We start from the raw sequence: 17146 nt of genomic DNA, 5'->3' as shown, positions 1-17146 counted from the left end.
AAAGCGATAGTCCCTCAGTCCCTCAAACCACTTAGGTGAAACTATACTATTATTATCCAGGTATTGTTCACTGTCATGCACTCACAGTTTTAAAAAAGCCATTTCAATTTATAAATGATGAAGCATAAAGTTAATTTTATTGACATGTACCTCTGAGTATATGTCTTCTTAATATTCTGTGCAATAAAATGAGAAGTGGGCATTATTTGTGGTGATATGAAAGTATGATGGCCGTCTCAAAGAAGATTTGTACAGTTATTTGAAAATAGAAAGGAGCATGATTAGATGCCTTTCCCCCACAAAGCACCATTCTTTCTTTAAAGAATTGATGACAAACTTATAGTTATTCAGATTATGGTATTTGAGACATATTCTCTGAAAAGTGAATGAAATGATCCTGTTAAAGGAAAACAGCTGAAAGTATGTGTGTATGTGTGTGTGTGTGTGTGTTTATGTGTGTACTCATTCATGTCTGACTCTTTGTAATCCCATGGACTATAGCCCAACAGGCTCCTCTGTCCATGGAGTTCTCCAGGCAAGAATACTAGACTGGGTTGAAATATCTTTCTCCAGAGGATCTTCCCAACCCAGGGATTGAACCCTGGTCTTCTGCATTGCATACAGATTCTTTACCATCTGAGCCACAAGGGAATCTCCAGATATGTAGCCAGTGATAAAATCTGAGCATATAAAAAGATGCTCAAAATCATATGTCATTAGGGAATTGCAAATTTAAACAATGAGATACTACTACACACCTATTGAAAGTGAAGTGAAAGTGTTAGTTACTCAGTTGTGTCTGACTCTGCGACCCCATGGACTATAGTCCACCAGGCTTCTCTGTCCATGGAATTCTCCAGGCAAGAATACTGGAGTGGGTTGCCATTCCCTTCTCCAAGGGATCTTCCCAACCCAGGGATCGAATACAGGTCTCCTGAATTGCAGGCAGATTCTTTACTGTCTGAGCCAACAGGAAAGCCTATTAGAATGATGAAAATGATGAAAATCCAAAATACTGACAGGACCAGATACTGATGAGGATAGGGAGCAATAGGAACATTCTTTCACTGCTGTGGAAATGCAAAATGTGCTGCCAGTTTGGAAAAGGCTTGGAAGATTTTTATAAAACTAAACATACTCTTACCTTATGATCCAGTACTCATACTTTTTAGTATTTATCCAAAGGAGTTGAAAACTTATATCCACACAAATACCTGCACATGGATGTGTATATAAGCTTTATTCAGTTGCCAAAATATGAAAGCAATCAAGATGCCTTTCAGTAGGAGAATGGATAAACTGTGTATATCTAGATGATAGACTGTTATTCATCACTAAAAAGAAGTGACCTATCCAGCCATAAAATGACATGGAGGAACCTTACATGCATAATATTAAATTTAAGAAGCCATCCGAAAGGCTACATACTATGTAATTCCACCTATATGACATTCTGGAAAAGATAAATCTAAGGAGACAGCAAAAAATCAGTGTTTGTCTGGAGTTGGAGGGAGGGATGGATAAAAAGGTGAAGCACAGAGAAATTTTAGGACAGTAAAACTTTTATATATGATATTATAATAGTAGATACATGTCATTACACACTTGTCAAAATCCATACAATGTGCAACACTGAGAATGAATTGTAATGTAAACAATGGATTTGGGGTGATACTGACATGTAAATGTAGGTTCATCGATTGTCACAAATGTACCATTCTGGTTCAGAATGTTGATGGTGGGGGATTGTATGCATATGTAGGAGCAAGAGATATAGAGGGACTTTCTATACTTTTTACTCAATTCTTCTGAGAACTTAAAACTCTTCTAAAAAAGAAGATCTATTGAAAATCTGTTATGGGTGAAAAATCCCATACACAATGCCATGCATAACAAAAATTTCCATACAAAAGATAGAATAAGGAACTTTAATGAATTAGGGTGCAAAAATTCCTAGGTATGGTTATGGATTCTGCATTGCAGCTCATCTCAGGAAACTACCATTTAGTGATTTTTCTCTGTAGTAGCAAAAATTTTCCACAATTATATGAAGCAATTATTAAAATATTCTTTTCTTTTCAACTACAGATCTGTTTGAGCTTTGATTTTCTTTATTATTTCACACAAAATAACATATTACAACAGATTACATATGAGTGCAGATGTAAGAGTGTAGCTGCCTTCATTTAAGAAGTGCTAAATTTGAAAAAAAAAGTAAAATAATGTTATTCTTTCCATTAATTTTTTGAAAAGTGCAGCTGTTTTTCTTAAAAATCTTATTTTTTATGTGTAAAACATTTGTTATTTTCATTTAAAAATAACTTAATTTTTCATGTGGTAAGTATCAATTGGTAGCATCCACATAAACTGAAGCTGTTTGTGGGCCTCAGTATTTATTCAGGGTAACAAAGTGTCCTGAGGCCAAAACATCTGGGAACCTTAAATTGCAGTAGAGGAATGTCTCTTACGCTAGTCGAGATCTGTATTTTGATCATTGTACTCCATATATTTAGATTCCTCATTCCTCATTCTTTTCAATGACTTGGACTTCTAGAAATTTAACAGTTGGTATGAGTTTACCTAATTTAGTTATACTCGCCAATGTTTTATAAACGTGTTTCCCAAGTTGCCTGTAACAAGTCCTGTCCAATTGTATGGCTGTTTATTCTGTTAACTTGTTGTAGCAGGATATGTGTATCCTTCTTCAAATTATGAAATCCAAAAATTAGGGCTTTTGGAAAAATAAATCTCATTTTTATTTCTCCAGGAAGATGATGTATCTTCTACTTAGTATATTGGTCCTTTTGCATATTATGAAGATAGATAAGCATTAATGTAAATTCAATTGACTAGTTTATATCATGGAGCACAATATATAAGGAGACAAAATTCTACTGTTTATACAAAATGAGCAGAAAATCCAAACAAGTGACTAATATGTCAGTCAACAGTCTGTTAATAAGTATATTGTGACCAAAAGTAAGGATTATTTTTAGACAAAATACATCATACATTCTATAAAATCATAACAAAAGATGTATGTTTTTTCTAGCCACCTTGATTTAATTTAATCACTCCATAGTTAAAGAGAAAATGACTCTGAGATAAAAACGATTCATTTAAGATAATTCTCCAATAATTCTCCAAGTGTCATCATTATTTATTGAACCACAAGAGCACAGAAGACCCAGGTGAAAGTCTGAGTTCTCCTTCCTTCATCAGAGATCTTAAATGTTTTGCAGCTTTTTTTTTTTTTTTTTTTTTTGGTATATGTGTGTGATTGTGACACCACATGAGCTGTACCTGTTAGGTCAGATTCTTAATGAAACCAACTTGCAGTTCAAAAGCATTGAACTTTATCTACTGGTGGCCCAGTTGGTAAAGAATTTGCTTGCAGTGTGGAAGACCTCAGTTCAATCCCTGGGTTGGGAAGGACCCCTAGAGAAGGGAACAGCTGCCCACTCCAGTATTCTGGCTGGAAGAATTACGTGGACTGTGTAGTCCATGGGGTCACAAAGAGTCGGACACCACTGAGTGACTTTCACTTTATCTGCTAATCAGTCACCCTATGTAGTTATTGAAGTTTAGTGTAGTTTTCCTATTTCATGTCTTTTCTGATTTTATATTAACTTAGAGGAAAAACTGCTGCAGCATATTTTTTTTTTATGTGAGTTTTCCTATTGGCATATTCTGAAATAGCTTATTGATACTCAGTAAAGTATAGTAGAATGTAAGTGATAGAATGGACCTTAAGTTTCTCCTAGGTTAACACCTGTATTTTGCAGGTGGCGTATGACTTAACCAGTGCCACAGAAATAATTGAGAAATCAAGGGAATTCCAGAAAGACATCTACTTCTGCTCCACAGTCTATGCTAAAGCCTTTGACTGTGTGGATCACAACAAACAGGAAAATTCCTAAAGAGATGGGAATACCAGACCACCTTACCTGCCTCCTGTGAGATCTGTATGCCGGTCAAGAAGCAACAGGTAAAACCTTACATGGAACAACTAACTAGTTCAAAATTGGGAAGGAAGTACGACAAGGCTGTATATTGTCACCCTGCTTATTTAACTTCTATGCAGAGTACATCATGTGAAATGCTGGACTGGATGACTTACAAGCTGGAATCAAGATTTCTGGTAGAAATATCAACTACCTCAGATATGTAGATGATACCATTCTAATACCAAAGAGGGAAGAGGAACTACAGAGCCTCTTGATGAAGGTGAAAGAGGAGAGTGAAAAATCTGGCTTGAAACTCAACATTCACAAAACTAAGATCATTGCATCTGGTCCCATAACTTCATGACAAATAGATGTGGCAAAAGTGGAAACTGTGACAGATTTTCTTTTCTTGGGTTCCAAAAATCATGCAGATGTTGACTGCAGCCATGAAGTTAAAAGATGCTTGCTTGCTCCCTATAAGAATAACTATGACAAACCTAGACAGCGTATTCAAAAGCAGAGACATTACTTTGCCAATAAAGGACTGTATAGTCAAAGACACGGTTTTTCAGTAGTCATGTATAGATGTGAGAGTTGGACCATAAAGAAAGCGGAGTGCCAAAGAATTGATGCCTTTGAAATGTGGTGCTGTAGAAGACTCTTGAGAGTCCCTTATTCTGTAAGGAGATCAAACCAGTCAATCCTAAAGGAAATCATCCCTGAATTTTCATTGTAAGGACTTACTGAAGCTGAAGCTCCAATACTTTGGCTACCTGATGGGATGAGCCGACTCATTGGAAAAGACACTGATGCTGGGAAAGATTGAAGCCAAAAGGATAAGGGGTGGCAGAAGATGAGATCATTAGATAGTATCACTGACTCAAAGGATATGAATTTGAGCAAACTCTGGCAGACAGTGAAGAATAAGGAAGCCTGGTGTGCTGCAGTCCATGGGGTCACAAAGAGTCAGATAAGACTTAGTGACTGAACCATAACAACTGCAGAAATAATTAATTAACATAGAAGAATTAGAATCGGGCCTGAAATCTGTTTGCCATTTTTATTCGAGGCAATTATTAGGTTAGTTGTGGAAAATATTCAACATTTACTGGAAAGCATTATCAGTAAAGAGAAATTTTAGTTTTAATTAATAAACAAGTCGTAGACATAGACTCAGATTTTAGAGTGACATGGAATGTAAAAGCTTATCAAATGTATGTGAGACACAGCCCATGACTTATCTTCAAATGGAGAGATAAGACATATGCACTGCAGGTGATGAATTGAAATGGTGCTTGGTAATTGTCAGAAGCATTTTAAGTAAGGTTTGAAGCAGAAATCTGGAGAAGGAAATGGCAACCCATTCCAGTATTCTTGCCTGGAGAATTCCATGAACAGAGGAGCCTGGTGGGCTGCAGTCCATGGGGTCGCAAAGAGTCTGACATGACCGAGCGACTATCACTCCAGGCAGACGTAGCTGCTTCACACTTAGAGCTTTACACTGAATAGGCCTGCCACTTAGCACTATAGCATATTAGAAGGTGCATCCTCCAAACCAGAAGCAGCCTTCTGGAGCAGAGATGCAGAGAGAGAAAATACTTCCCTGTGATACAGCACTTACTGGGTAGAACCACCATCTTCATGTGATGGAAGGTGGCAGAAACTTTCTAGGAGGCAAGCCTTAATCCTCAATAACTGTTCTTAAGCTGAGTGCATGAGAAATAATTAAAATGTAAAAATAAGAGTTCTCAAGGAAGAAGTGAGCATCCTTATGCATCCAGACCTCATGGGACAACAGTAGTATTGGAACCACAAAAGAAGATTCTGGGGGATGACTCTGGTTGGAGACCATCCTGAGCCATATTTGTTAAGGGTTTCATCACCAATTCCTTAATGAGGAGGAGAGAGACAGTAAGAATCTACTTGGATTTTTCATATTCACTGTCTATAAATCTGATATCAAAGAATATAATTATCATTGTATATTGTGGGCTTAGGTAGTATCAACTGAGCCTTGTATTGTGAAAAACTCTTCCAGTTTTTGAGGTAGATAGGTATTTGATTGGATCAGTGGATTTGTCTGAATATTTGAGTCAGGATTTGGGAATTTAGGATAGCCAGAGACAAATAGCAGCTAGTCCTGCCCATTCTGAATCACTGGTCCAAGTCCTCTTTATATGAACCCCTGACTAGAGAATCCAATTTGTTCAGTGTTACCTCTGTGAAGCTCTGCTGCAATGTTAATTAGCCCAGGGTTCATTGTTTTGATAATTTCATGCTTCAGCAGAATATCATGAATTGCAAGCATGCAGAAAACTGCTTTTCAATTTGCAAAGAAACCCCTCAATGGGATCTTAGCAAAACCTTTGTAACACTCCAAGAAGAACTTCCTTTTACATAACAAAGCATTATTTCCAAGATTTAATTTTCTCATTGCTTTTCGTTTTCTGTAAAGACTGCTTGATACAAAAGGTCAAGGTATCAGCAAAACATAGACAGATTTTTGCTGAATGACATAAACCTGTCAGAATGCTGAGCTTTGATGTTCCATTAAGTGATCGATGGAGATTACTGACTTTTGGCTAAATGCTACTCAACCAGATAAGGTCAATACCTGTTAGTTCATTGGTGGAATAATTAATCAATCAATACAGGATGCTTGAAGTCAGGGAGAATTATTGCCAGGCTTGTATCTCCGGCTTTGGTCACAGAAATTATTTAAAAATATCCTTGCAGCATTAACCCCCTCCATGCAGGGTTTACTGTAACATTATGTATCCAGGGAAAAGGAAGAAAAAAAATTCCAGTGAGCAGTACTTCTTGTAACCTTGAGCTCCCCAGAAGGAAAAGCCTCTAACAAGCTGAGAGCACCATCATTAGTTCTTCCTTTCACATCATCGCACTCTGCTTGTAAAATAATTACATGCAATTTTTCTATTTTACAGTTGGACCACATGACTACCTAGTCTTTTGCACAGCCACTCACCCCTCCCCCAGACTGCCTGGCTGAAGGCTGCAACTGCTCCCCTTTAAACATCTCAGCCGGAGGCTTTTATGGTAGCTGGTTACAATATTTCCTAAGACCTAAAAAATAATCCATTTGGTTAGTAGGAAAATTCTGTCTCCTCACTATTTTCTGTTTCCAATGCAACCAAATTTTTTCTTTGAAATGCACTAGGCCAGGATTCTTTGTATTTTTCAAAGTTGCAGTTGTGGCCATTTCCTTGAACTTGTGAGTTTGGAACAATTGGTAACACTTCTTGCTAGAGGATTATTATTGACTGGTTCTAATTATCTGCTGGTTCATGTTCTGCGGGAACAAAGCATCTTTTCTGTATAACTTGCAAATTACTATTAAATTTTTGCAGAACTAATGATAATGTTTTTATTCATTTCAATAATTATGATATGTTTAGAATGAGCCAGGCATAGTCACAATCTTTCCTCTCAAGGAACTGAGACATTTAACCAACATCTTGGCTTATTCTGGTTTTCACATCACTTCTTTGTCTCTTGCTATCATTTAATGTGTCCACATCCTGTGAAGTAGAGTGTAGGAGGATTATTATTGCAATATGTCAGTTGGGAGAAGTTAAGTCACATAGGCTTATTTCCTTAAAGATCACTTATTTAGCAAATACTTGGAAACAGAATACAGAATTCCTAGGTCTTCAGGAATCCAGTGTGAAACTACTGACAGGTTTTGCTCAGGTTATGTATATGCAATACCCCTAAAATAATGCAACGTGACAGTCTCTGCTAGCCATTAGGTCCTGTTGTGGGAAGTCGCTCTTTGTTTATGTAAAATACAAGAATTAGAGAAAAAGAAAAGAAGAAAAATTAAGTTAAAATATTATTACCTGTCCTCAACAACCATGCCCAGCTAAGCTCTGGATGAGCTGTGAATGCCTGTGCCTGCATACTGCCCACTTGCATGCACCCCAAGTCACCCACATCAACAACAGTCAGAAGCAGAACCAAAGGGCTTCCCCCAAATGAGTTGACAGTGTCAGCTTTAGACTTGAGGTAGGAGTGGGAATTGAGTTTCTCAGAGCCCCCAATAGGCTGGTGGGAAAGTGACCCCAGGGTCTGGCCTGCCCATGGTTGGGGAAGCACAGGTGTGCACCTGGGTGTACTAGGAAACAGGTGTGCATGCACGTCTCCAGGCTTGGGTGGGATTATCCAGGAGCAAGATCGCTGAGCTGGACTCCTCAGGAAGGTCTGGCATTTCTGTCTCCATGCCTGCCCACATACTTTCAGATAAGCTAGTGCATGACTATTATGTGAATCGTGACCCCTGAGGTGTGGGGCTTCATGACAGTGCTTCATCTGAAACCTCTGTTTTCGTCAGTTTCTCTCGAGGCTGATCTCACATCTTTGCTGATCCTGTCATTCCCAGGTGGGGTCTATCATGTTTTCTTTGTCGGGGCGTTTTCTGTGTCAAGTCAGTACTGCAGATGTAGCTGTGGTTTCTGGGCCTGAGGAGAAGGACAGTTTCCAGTAGCCAGCTTTCAGAGCACTCCCTCTGCAGGCCCCTACAGTGACAGCTAAGAAGCCAGACTGTCCTGAGACCATCAGGCCAGAGAGGCCATTGGTTGCCTGTCCCATCTGAGTCCAGCTTTTTAGCCATTCTTGGCAAATCATTGGGAAAGTAGAACAGCCCTGTACCCTTATAAGGCAGGCGATCTACCAATTGACTGTACTGCTAGCTGGACTCAGTACAAACAGAAGAATCACCCAGTAGGTTCTGCTTGAATTCTTGATTTACAAAATTGTGAGTGAAATAAAATGTGTCATTTAAAGCTGCTGTGTTTTAGGGTAGTTTTTACATAGTGACAGGTAACTCATAGGTGGGGATGAAAGGAAGTGCTGGTGGTGGGGTGGGGAAGTTGGACAGGAAGATGGAGTCAATAGAACGATTAATGGGCAGGTGCTATGGGTAACCCAACCTCTGTCCCTCAGCGATCTCTGGAGCCCAAGTGGAATGCAGCTCAGGGTTGAGGGCTATTGAGACACAGGAGGTATGGGTTTGATCTCTGGGCCAGGAAGATCCCTGGAGTAGGAAATGGCAATCTACTCCAGTATTTTTGCCTGGGAAATCCCATGGACAGTGGAGTCTGGTGGGCGTACAGTTGATGGGGTTGCAGACTCAGACACGACTGAGTGACTGAGCACACATGCGTGCTGGGCTTAGACTCAGCGTTCCAGACTGTTCTGCTTGCAGGCCTACTGTGCTCCTGAGCCGAGAGGAAGTCTTCACGCTCAAGTGCAGTGGGTGCACCAAGAAGCTGAGTGCGTGCTGAGTGCCGAGGGGAAGGCTGGGGCTGGCAGAGTCTGCTCCAGCAAGTGGTGTCTTCAAAAGGAGTTTTAGGGAAAGGATGCCTCTGTTACTTGTCGAGCCTGATTTTTTCTGCCAAACATGCCAGGCATGTGTGTTTGTTTTTATTCCCCACCCCCAGGGACTTAAATACTCAAGCCCTAATGCAAGTAGCATCTGTCCCTGGATGCCTTCTCTGACCTACTACAGGCAAAATTAGTCCTTCTGTAATCCGTGATATGGGTTTCCCAGGTGGTTCAGTGGTGAAGAATCTGCCTGTCAAGGAGACCTGGGTTCAATCCCTGGGTCAGGAAGATCCTCTGGAGAAGGAAATGGCAACCCACTCGTGTATTCTTGCCTGGAAAATCCCATGGACAGAGGAGCCTGGAGGGCTGCAGTGGATAGGATCACAAGAGTCAGATACAGTTTTGATAAATCGGTAACAACAATCCATGATATCCTAAAGTCCACGTCTAAAGTGCTGTCTTGTTGTATTTTGCCATAGTGTAATGTCAGTCTACAATTCCATGACTCTCTTTACTATATCCAAAGTCCAGTAGGGAAATAGACTGACTGTGTCTTACAGATCTTTTTAATTTATCATGCATGCTCATTCGCTTAGTCGTGTACAACTTTTTGTGACCCCATGGACTGTAGCCTGCCAGGCTCCTCTGTCCATGAGATTCTCCATGCAAGAATACTGGAGTGGGTTGCCATGCCCCTCTTCAGGGGATCTTCCTGACCCAGGGATCAAAACCAGGTCTCCTGTATTGCCAGGCAGGTTCTTTACCACTAGCACCATCTGGGAAACCCAATTTACCATACTGGAAACTAATCTGAGGTTTGAGAATTGACACAGAGAAGATGCCTGAGATTTATTTATTGTATTATTGAAATAAATTTTTCAGTTGACTTATGCCTTTCTAACATGCTTACATTTATTAAAAGAGCAGGCAGGATATTTCCTACATATTCTAATTTAAACATGTTTCTAATAAAAATCCATTGCGTTGAGTGGACTATATTTCTTTGACAGATATATTCTAGTGAACTAGACAAACAGCAAATAAAGTAAAAACAAATATTTTCAAAAATTCTTGGTGGTCTCCTAGTTCTCATGAGATTTTTGGTGAAATGATAAAGATAAAAACATTGCAGGGCAACTTAGGTCCTTGGAAAATATACTCTAGGTCTGTTTGAGAGTTGGCATATCTTGAAATAATTTTGAATTATTCTTCTTGGCTTATCTCAAAATAATTTTGAATTGTTATTTCAAGTAACATATGCAGCAAGAAGGGGCTTCCCTGGCTGCGCCGTGGTAAAGAATCTGCCTGATAATGCAGAAGACTTGGGTTCGGAGATCCCCTGGAGAGGGAAGTGTCAACTCACTCCAGTATTCTTGTCTGGAAAATCTTTGGACAAAGGATCCTGGCCAGCTACAGTCCAAGGGGTCACAAAGAGTCGGACACGACTTAGCGACTAAGCAACAACAACAATGCACCAAGAAAATATTATTTGTAAGATCATGAATGTATTCCTTGAGAGATTCCAAACTCCTATGAAAAAAATAAGCAAAATTCCTATAATGTCAATGAATTGATAATCATTTCTCACTCTTTAGTATGTAAATAAGGCCATTTTGATTGGGTTATTCTTGCAACACAGAAAATGGTCATAAATGCGAAGAATAGGGCCTTGGCTCTTTAATAATTTGTAGTTAGAATTCTACAAGTGTCATGTCTACAAACAGCATGCCCATGAGTCCTCAGTACCTCAGCTGGGTAATAGTAAACTTTCTAATGTGGGGCTAGCTCAAAGCAGTCTCTCTCTCTCTCTTTTTTGGTCCCATTATTAGAATATCTACTTTCAAAATCAAGTATAAAAGAGAGAAAAATAACTCCTCTTCATCCCTCCTACCTAACAAGCTGGTGCAAAGTCCTAACAGGCAATGTTGCACACATTGTCTTGGCCATTCCTGCAGTCTCCTCTTGGTGTCCATTTCTTATCCTTGTGTCATTGTTCATACAGCCTCCTTGCCTAGATTTCCTTCTTCCTACTGAGCTGCTGATTTTTGTCCCCTCCTGAAGAGTCACTTCAAGCAGCATCTCATGCAGGAGCCAGATACAGTGAGGGGATATGCCTCAGTGCTTTCATAAGATCTTCATGGCGCTTTGCACTTACCACATTTCTTACAGTGTTTTTTTTTTTTTTTTTTTTTTGCATTCTGTAATACTCATCCATTGTAAGTATATAGTTCGATGATCTTAGTAGATTTTAGAGTTGTACAACTATTACCACCACCCAGGTTAGAACCTTTCTGTCACCCCATAAGTTCCTTTGTCTCGTCTGTTAATTTCTGCCCTCAACCCTGAGCCTAGATTGATCTCTTTCTTTCCCCATAGATTTGATATTTACCACCTTGCCTTTCATATACATGAAACCATATGATATGAACTGTTTTGCAGAGTACATCATGTGAAATGCCAGATTGGATGAATCACAAGCTGGAGTCAGAGATTGCTCAGAGAAATATCAACAACCTCACATATGCAGACGATACCACTCTGATGACAGAAAGTGAAGAGGAAATAAAAAGTCTCTTGATGAGGGCAAAAGAGAGTGAAAAAGCTGGATTGAAACAACATTTAAAAAACTAAGATCATTGCATCTGGTCCCATCACTTCATGGCAAATAAATGGGGAAAAGTGGAAGCAGTGATAGATCTTATTTTCTTGGACTCCAAAATCACTGTGGATGGTGACTGCAGCCAGAAATTAAAAGATGCTTGCTCCTTGGAAGGAAAGCTATGATAAAGCTAGACACCATATTAAAAAGCAGAAACATCATTTTGCCAACAAAGGTCCATGTAGTCAAAGCTATGGTTTTTCTAGTATTCATCCACAGATGTAAGAGTTGAACCATAAAGATGGCTGAGCCCTGAAGAATTGATGCTTTTGAACTGTGGTGCTGGAGAAGACTCTTGAGACTCTTTTCCCTTGGACTGCAGGGAGATCAAGCCAGTCAATCCTAAAGGGAATCAACCCTGAATATTCATTGGAAAGACTGATGCTGAAACTGAAGCTCCATTACTTTGCCCACCTGATGCAAAGAGCTGACTCGTTGGAAAAGACCCTGATGCTGGGAAAGATTGAAGGCTAAAGGAGAAGGGGATGGCAGAGGATGAGATGGTTAGATAACATCACTGACTCAATGGACATGAATTTGAGCAAACTCCAGGAGATAGTGGAGGACAGAGGAGCATGGCATGTTATAGTACATGGGGTCACAAATAGTCAAACAGGACTAAAGGACTGAACAGGCCTGAATGACTGAAATAAACAGGACTAAAGATCATCCACTTAGCACTTTTTTGTATGTTCACTCATTCTATAGCATGTACCAGTAATCTGTTCTGTTGTATTGTTCTACTATGACCTATTTTATAAATATACCACATTTTGTTTATAAATTCACCAGGTGATGGACATTTGACTTCACTTTATGGCTGTTGTAAAAATGATGCTATGAATATCCACATAAAATCTCTGAATGGATACCTAGGAGTGGATGTGTTGATTTGTATGGTAAATTTGTATTCAACTTTGTAAGAAAGTGTCAAACTGTTTTGCACAGTGATGTATCATTTTACATTCCCACAAGCAAGGCAGGAGGATTTTAGGTTTTGTTGTATGCTCCACATTTGCTATCGTTTGTCTTTTCAGAATAATCATCCTAGTGGGTGTGAAGTGATCTTTCATTGTGTTTTAAATATGCATTTCCCTAATGACTAGTGTTGTTAAACATGATTTTAATGTTATTAGGCAATCTTGGTAAGATGGTTTTTTATATCATTAGCTCATTTTTTGAGTTACTTGTCTTGAGTATTTATCTTGAGTTTGTCTTCTTCTTATAGAATTGCAAGGGTTCTTCATATATTCCAAATATAAATCGTTGGTCAGATATATACTTTGAAATACTTTCCCCCAGTCAATGTATTATCTTTTTACTTTCTTCATGGTTCGTTTGAAACAGTTAAAGTTTATCTCATTAAAAAAAAACTTGTTTTGTGAGTCAATCTTTCCTACTAATATTGTTTTGAGGACAAACTCTGGGCACATGTATTAATATGTCCACCTACTTGGACGGTGTTCACAAAGAATTATTGACAGCCCACTTGTTTTAAGCATCATTCCAAGTTCTTTGAGTGGGTTAATCCCTTTATTCCTTACAGGAGTCCCATGAAATAGATACTGTTAAAAGTGAAGCTCAGTAAGAAAACTGGAGTTACTTCCAGATCACAAAGAGAAAGTAGGAAGACTGGGATTCTGAAGGTGGAGCCCAGGCCCTTGATCCCCAGGCTGCTCAGCCTGTTATTAGTCTTTCCCTGGAGATCATTAGAATCAGAGAATGAAGGTTGTATTTTCCACACATTTACTACTGATATTTTAAATATTATCATATAGTCTTCAGAGTCAAAAAATAAAATAAAACCTAAATCTTGTAGGAATTAGAAGGGGCTTCCCAGCTGGCTTCCCTGACAGCTCAGTTGGTAAAGAACCCACCTGCAATGCAGGAGGCCCTGGTTTGATTCCTGGGTCGGGAAAATCCACTGGAGAAGGGATAGGCTACCCACTCCAGTATTTTGGGGCTTCCCTTGTGGTTCAGCTGGTAAAGAATCCACCTGCAATGTGGAAGACCTGGGTTTGATCCTTGGGTTGGGAAGATCCCCGGAGAAGGGAAAGGCTACCCACTCCAGAGCAGAATGGCCTGGAGAATTCCGTGGACTGTATAGTCCATGGGGTAGCAAAGAGTTGGACACAACTGAGTGACTTTCACCTTTCACTTTTCCCAGGTGACACTAGTGGTAAAAAAACCCTGCCTGCCAGTGCAGGAGACGTAAAAGATGTGGGTTCTATCCCTGGGCCAGGAAGATCTCTGGAGGAGGGCATGGCAAACCACTCCAGTATTCTTGCTTGGAAAATCCCATGGACAGAGGAGCCTCGTGAGCTACAGTCCATAGGGTCACAAAGAGTCGGACACGACTGAAGCGACTTAGCACACACTCATGGGACTTAGAACCAGAAATTGAATTACCACTAAATTAAAATATGATGAGCAAGTACAGGGACCTGTTTGGTCACCAGGATTTCAGGTTTTCAGCTCGTCTTTCCTTTGTTGTCAATAACAACATGAAATGTTGGAGCAATGTCCTTTCAGAGAGCAGCCGTTGGGGGTAAATAAACCTGTCTAAATCGCTCTCTCATCCCTTATGAAGTGGTTGAACCTGCTCCGTTGTATGATTTTGAGAAATAAATAACAGATGTTAATAAAAATGTATCATGCTTTGTAAATATCAGCTGAAAAATATGATTAATAGTATCTTATTATCAGGATAAGGATTAAATGAGATGATTTGTATAGTGTGCTTTGCCTAGTGTTTGGGAACTCATTAAGTGCTAATTATTTCTGTAATTTCTATGAGCCACAGATCACTTCCTTTCAGTCCTGCTTTCAGTATCCTTGATTGTGTAAGCACAGTCACTGTATATATTTATTCAAATATACTTACTTTTAGTAAACTCTTTTACAAAGCTTGTATAGAGACTGTCCAGTCAAGTAGCCTGATCTATATAGGTGAGCATTTTGGAAAAGTTTATGAAATAAAAGCTTTGACAAAAAACCCACCTTCCTATTCCTTAGACTTGCACTGTTACCTAAATAAAATGCTGATATTTAGGATTACTAGTTTTGTTTTTGTTTAATATAGTCTTACAAAAGTATATTAGAATGAAGGCAATGTTGGTTAAAGTTAGACAAAAGTTACTATGTTTTTATTTTTATTCTAGTAATTATCAAATCAGGGTAAATAACTGATATTTTCCTTAATATGTTGGATTTGCTTTTTCAAAATACACGTGAACCTGTATGAATATTTATTATGTATAGCTTCTTTTATTGTATTATAGTTTTTCAGCTTTGTTGAGGTATTTCTGATGAATAAACAGCATATATATTTAAATTATACAATGGGATTTTTTTTAAAGTGTACAATGTGATAATTTAATATATGCATGCACCATGAAATAATTACCATAAGCTAGCTAACACATTCATCACCTCACATAGTTACTATTTGTGTATGTATGTGCGGTAAAAATACTTAAGATTCATTCTCAGCAAATTTCACGTGTATAATACAATATTATTAACTATATTCACCATCATTTTCAGTTCAGTTGCTCAGTTGTGTCCGACTCTTTGCGACCCCATAGACTGCAGCATGCCAGGCATCCCTATCCATCAAAAATTCCCGGAGTTTACTCAAACTCATGTCCACTGAGCTGGTGATGCAGTCCAGCCATCTCACCCTCTGTTGTCCCCGTCTCCTCCTGCCTTCAGTCATTCCCAGCATTGGGGTCTTTTTGTGTATTAGATCCCAGAGTTTATTCATCTTATAACTGAAAGCTATAGCTTCTGATAATGACATCATTATTTCTTACATGCTTTTTTGTTTTCTTGTTTCATCTTGCAAACATTTCTGTGACTATAAACCATACATACTTAATAGACTATCAGACAAAATTTTATAACATCACAGTGCTTTCTTTATTCATGCAGATTATACCAATTATTGGAGAAAGATAAATTTTCCTAAGTGGTGTTATATTTCACCTTTGTTTTAAGATGAGCTGCAATTAATTCCAGAAATACCTATTTTCCTCATATTTATCAGGGAAATATAGATATGATCATCTATATTAATTGTTTAAAAGCTTTAATTATATAATAATGCCTATTGTTTATAAGCTTTAAGTATATAATAATTTGTATTTCAATAATAAAACTCCATGAACACAAATGCAGATATTTAGATAGGTATATTTTATTCAGTCAATTCATAAAGACATTCTTATATTTTAATGAAAATTCAGAATGGATTACTTTAGAACAAAGAAAGGAAGTTACACAACATATAAACTTTCACAGCATCTTAGAACATGTAACTTATTGTGAAGATAATAGAACTTCATTATTCATCACTTTTCTTAAGCAGTGTTAAAACTTTCAGAAATGCAACATATATTCTACCTGCTTTCATTTAAAATGGAAAGAAACAAAAATATAAGGCCATTACTGTGATGGGTGAGGAAAAGACCACTTCTAAACATCAAAACTCATATGTTATAGCTCTGTAAGGCTAAGAACGTCACACTAGAAAAGTTGCCACACTGGAAATTATGTCCCATGAGACTCATAAATACATGTGAGCACAGCTTAGTATCTCACAAGCCCTATTACAATATTATAGTGGAAAATTGGCTACTTTTTGCTGCCCAGGCTTTTATAAGTTCTGAAACCTTTGAACAGAGTGACGGTTAAGCCCCTTAAGGAAACGTGTGTGTGTGTGTGTGTGTATATATATGTGTGTGTACGCACGCACACTCAGTCGTTCAGTAGTGTCCAACTCTTTGCAACCCCATGGACTGTAGCCCATGAGGCTCCTCTGTCCATGAGATTCCCAGGCAAGAATCCTGGAGTGGGTTGCCATTTCCGCCTCCAGGGGATCTTCCGGCCCCAGGGATCGAACCCACACCTCTTGTGTCTCGTGCATTGGCAAGTGGATTCTTTACTGCTGAGCCAGCTGGGATTGATAGTAAAGTAGCTGGTGGCTAGGGGTCACCTCGCTCACCCTGGGCTTGGACTCTCACCTTGCGGTGAATCTGACCCTTTGAGCCCTCGAGGGAGCCTGGAGAGAAATGGAGGGTATCCCACACACTGGGGTGAGGCTCGAGGGTTCGGAAACCTTGTGCGCACAGTTACAGGCTGATGTTCTGCTTTCACTTTGCCACTGATTCCAAACAAGTCCGAGTCCTAACTTGGG

The 17146-nt window shown here is 38.9% G+C and overlaps 1 long non-coding RNA gene across 1 annotated transcript in view; it reads left to right on the top strand.

Annotated features, from left to right (window-relative positions):
* Positions 1-15162, top strand: part of LOC136146752 (uncharacterized) — a 191938-nt gene extending 176776 nt beyond the window's left edge. Inside the window, exons 6-7 of the long non-coding RNA XR_010659041.1 lie at positions 11730-14050; positions 14272-15162. This is a non-coding gene — a long non-coding RNA (uncharacterized lncRNA). The remainder of the gene's footprint in view (positions 1-11729; positions 14051-14271) is intronic.
* The last annotated feature ends 1984 nt before the right edge of the window (positions 15163-17146 follow it).

The sequence above is a fragment of the Muntiacus reevesi genome, chromosome 14 (genome assembly GCF_963930625.1).
Source record: "Muntiacus reevesi chromosome 14, mMunRee1.1, whole genome shotgun sequence".
Taxonomy (NCBI): domain Eukaryota; kingdom Metazoa; phylum Chordata; class Mammalia; order Artiodactyla; family Cervidae; genus Muntiacus; species Muntiacus reevesi.
Note: the sequence above shows the minus strand (reverse complement) of the source record. Positions and strands in the feature narration are given on the sequence as shown.